This window comes from Nicotiana attenuata, chromosome 6 (genome assembly GCF_001879085.1).
Source record: "Nicotiana attenuata strain UT chromosome 6, NIATTr2, whole genome shotgun sequence".
Lineage (NCBI taxonomy): Eukaryota > Viridiplantae > Streptophyta > Magnoliopsida > Solanales > Solanaceae > Nicotiana > Nicotiana attenuata.
This window is the reverse complement of record NC_031994.1, coordinates 72,349,201-72,353,919: the sequence shown is the minus strand read 5'-3', so window position 1 is coordinate 72,353,919 and position 4,719 is coordinate 72,349,201. Positions and strand designations below refer to the sequence as shown.

Here is a 4,719-nt window from a genome sequence, read left to right as displayed (position 1 = left end):
TTGATAGCTTGAACTGCTTAAACTACATCGAATCAGTAAACGAATTTCTAAAAAGGGTTTAAACTTCATTTTTCCTAAATTAATAAAGAGAATTAGCTTTCCTTTGAATAATTGCCCCATGTTGGCTTATTGACTGAATGTCTCTATGTGTTTATTTTGGAACGTGTCGAACGCCTCGGCAGATTAAATAGATGCATCTATAGGCGCGCCGTCGACCCTCGGCAAGTGCACATTTCATTTCTGTTGGAGCGGGCCATCGCCTCGGCATGATTTGCGCATGATTTATATATCGTTGCCTGAGAATTTTATACGTTGATGCTGCCTTTCAAGGCTTGAGATAAATTGATAAAATAAAGAAAAGTAAACCTTGAAAATCCTTTATTATTTGTTGAAGGTATATTGCCTGTTTTACAGCTTTGCGAGTTAGAATTGTTATATAAAATCCCTGATTTCCTCACACATTTAGTATATTATCATTGGACCGCTAGTAAGTGTCAAAGTTGACCATCTCGTCTCTACTTCTTCGAGATTAGGCGGGATACTCATTGAGTACACGTTGTTTATGTACTCATACTACATTTCTGTGCATTTTTGTTGCAAAGGTATATCTATTTCTAGCAGCCCACTGGGCGTAGCAGCGCGGATGATTTGGGGCTAGGTGAGTTGCACTATTCGAGGCGGCCCGCAGCTAGTATAGCCCTCTTTAGTACATTGTATTTATTCCCTGTCCATTGTATTCCGGACGGATGCTGTATTTTACTTCCCTATCAGTAGATGCTCATGCACTTGTGACACCGGGTTCTGAGATAGTTTGAAGTATTGTATTAACTACTTATCATTTAAATTTGACTTGAGACTATATTCTTTAATATTGCTAAACTTGAAGGAAAATCATAGATTTCAGAAGTATTAAAACGAGAATTTGATTAAGTAACTTGGCTGGCTTGCCTGACAGCAGTGTCCGGCGCCATCACGACCCTTAGTGGATTTTGGGTCGTGACAAGCTAGCTAGTTGCAAATTTATTGATTGTAATTTCTGTGAGATCAGAATTTACTGGAAAATAAAGTGGAAATAAAGTAAAAGGGCTTTGGCAAAGACGAAACAAAGATGTAAAGGTGCTAGTTTAGCATGTTCTTGCCCATGTAACTGAATTCAAGTTGTGAGAAATAATAGAAAACATTTAGGCTCAGAGAAATCATAACAATTTAACATTTGACTGTCATTCCTTGTCTGTATATGGCTAATGTCATGACATTTGTGTTTTATCTATGCTCTGTAGAGTCCACAAGATGCTGTGACATTCTGGGTAATGAAGCTCAGATAGTTCAGGTACTCATTTGCATATTTTGGTTTCGCTGTAAGAGAAAAGTTTATATGGTTGATTTGTTGATTTTTGTATTCCTTTTCTTCATCTATGTTTCAGATTATGTTGAAGCCGCAAGAAAAGATTATTGCTAAGCATGGTAATTTGCTAATTCTGTTATCTCTTGAAGAGATCTCCTGCATGGTATCACAACCATTTAGGGAAACATTTGCTCATAAGAGGTTTCAGTTGTTTCCATTAGTTAATGGCATGTCTAACACATTAAAATATCTTCGTTGTCCATGGTGTTTGATTCAGATATTGGAGAATGAGCCAGTTCTGATGGGCTTTTATAAAATCTACAAACTTGAAAATCTAACTGACTGGATATTTCCTCAAGTATGAATTAGAATATGTTGAATGCATTAGAAGTTGTTCTCGCAGCATACTAGCTTATTACTTTCTGGGAATAGAAGCACATTGCCTTATGAAAATAGGAGGTTTTCTTACCTGTCGGCCACAGTGGCGTACGCAGGATTTTTCGTAAGTGATGTCACTATTTAAAGAGTAAACAAAGGAGTAAATAATTTATAATATATATCATATTATAAAAAGACAACTTAAATAACAATATAAGCAAAAAGCTGCATCTTTTGTTATGCTATATTCCAATCAATCATACTCATCAAACCATTGAGGATTAAAGCGATGCAATTTACCATAAAAATTTCTTTGAGGAAATTTGTGCTCTCGAGGTTGGAAAGGACCTCTTTGAAGATACTTTCTTCTTATTGCATCATGGTCATTTAGCTGATATTTTTGAATTGCTAATCTTTCTCCAGGATCAACCTCTAAAGAGCTTAAATTAACTCTTTCGCTTTGTTGATCTTGTTCCAACTCACTAGCTCTTTCTTCTAAGTTAGATAAATCTTGAGATGTTGAACTTGATTTTGGAATTTTGGGAGTTGTAGGAAAGTATCTCTTCATTGTAATTTAATTTGAATAAAAAATTTTGTACCCACATTAATCTTTAGATAAACCCTAAATAAGTTCATTGTAACTATAAAATTGTTGTCTTCAATAAGGCAATAACCCACAATTTCATTAACCTGCAAAATCAGTAAACACACCCACAATCATAAATTCAAAATTAACATCACAGATTCATAATTTTGTTCATAAACAAATAAATAGGAAAAAGCAAAATCACTTAATAAAAAATAATCATCGGCAGAGAGGGAGAGATTTAATACTAACCTGGAGGAATTTACATCCACTACTTCTTTGGAGTTTGAAAAGGGGGCAAGTCAAAATTCTTTTTATTCCAAAGATAAGGGTTGGTTACTGATTTCCTGTACAATGAGTATTGGGTCAATAGCAGCCCACGCTTGTTGAAAAAGTCCACGTTTTTAGCATCAACATAGGGTTTTAAATTAATTGAAAAAGTCAAAGAGTCAAAGAGTCAAAAAGAATTTCGCTGCAGCTAAGGGTGTTCGAACCCCTGACCTCACACACAATTCCAGGTGGTAATAACCATCAGACTACTAAGCTGCTTTGTTGCAAGGGATGTCACCTTTATTCATTTTAGCTGGTATATTTGTTTTACTTATATATATATATATAAAATAAAATATTTTGGCGAAGTGGTGTCCCGTGATATCGCTTGGGTCCATGTAAATCCGCCCTTGGTTGGCCACATCATATGCAAGGAAGACAAGCCATGAAATCATGATAAACAATAATGATCAAGTGGTGATGTCCCACTAGGTATTGGTTTTCCTTGTAGAAGGTTGAGCAGCCGAAGCATCGAAATGCTCCCCACCTAAAAAATAAGAAAAAATAATGTAGATCTACGTATTAAATCTTTTAGTTGGTTTATCACTGTTCTAATTTGGTGGGATTTAGGATGGAATCGAATAGCGAATTCGCTTGCGGTTAAGACAACTCCTGCATCTCCTACCTAATGCAATTGAGCGACCTGCCATTTCTTTCCTTCAATAATGCCTTAGCTTCACTTCAAGACGCTATTTACCAAAGAAACACTGCCTTTTTCTTTTAATGGAAGAAGCCGAAGGGCTGAATGAGCATTGCGGTAACGAGCTGTAAGAAAGATGAGCAGGGGGAGCATGGTGAGATAGATAGACGTCCAATCCTACAGCAGCTAGTTGCTCGGCCTTAGTCTTGGGCTGATCTCAGACTTCAATGATGACTACCATTAGTTGTCGTACTTGTCTCATCTCTGTATATTATTCTTTTCTATTGACAAACAACCACTGTAAGATTTGGTTGCATTAATGAATTGTTCTCAATGCTTGCAGTTTTCTGAATCTCATTTGACATCCTTGAAGGAATAACGTGTTCTTATTTGATTCCTGTAAATATCTTTTTTACACTACTTAGAAGTAAAATCAGTAGCTCTGACGTGTGTCAAAGAAAAGCAAGTAACTTTTTTTTTGTTGCTTTTCTATCCTCTCCTCAACGGTTTCTATTGTTGGGGATTGGGGGGGAGGGGCCAGGGTCTTTGATGTCAAAGAAGGGAGGTTCATTTTCTCAATTATATATAGTCAGTTGCCATTGTTTATATGGATTATATCTTGTTTACACTAAAAGATATTTCATTTTACTCAATGTCTTAATCCAACTATCATAAAATTACAAAAAGAATTCATCCTTTTTATTATTCACTCTTAAGTGGCAATACTTTGCAGGGTCCATGTGCTACACGTCTTCTTCTATTCACTTGGAAAATGTCTTCGCCACTTAAAATGATACAGGTGTCTGGCAAAGGCTTTTTGGAAAGAGTATTTCAAGTGTGGTTCTCCAGGATACGGGTACAACTGATGGATTTGTTGGAATTGCTGCGCCTTCTTTGGCAAGAATCCTACCAGTTTGTTCTCATCTCAACTACGTTCCTTGTTTGGTTGGTTATATTATGTTAGATGGACAATTTTTTTTGCCTTTGCGTACCTATCTTGAACGGGTATCACATGGACATGGTACATCATATGGTCCTTCGGCGTGTTGTATTTGCACCTGTACCTAATACTTGTATCTGATTCCATCATTCCATGTAATGTAGGGTCTTATATTTCCTATTTCCTTATAGATCTAATTTTAGTTCTAGTATTATTAAATCAATTGTTTTTTTCTTTCTTTTTTTATCTGATGCACTGACACTGTACAGATTGATCTAGCAATGTTTGGAGGTGAAATCTTATGCCAGGTAAAGATTTGTCATTATCTCTTTTGTTCCATCCTTGTGCTAAGGTACAATCATCCCTATTTTCTTTGTGGTTTATTTAAGCTTTCCAACTGGATCATCTCTTTTATTGATATATTTTGTAGCCAGATGCATTTCTATGCTCTATCAATGATGTCAAAGTCAGAAATCCTTTGACCAAAGGGCACGTAACAT

At 36.0% G+C, this 4,719-nt stretch overlaps 1 pseudogene; it reads left to right on the top strand.

Moving 5' to 3' along the window:
- LOC109227971 overlaps positions 1-4,709 on the top strand; it is a 7,020-nt pseudogene extending 2,311 nt beyond the window's left edge.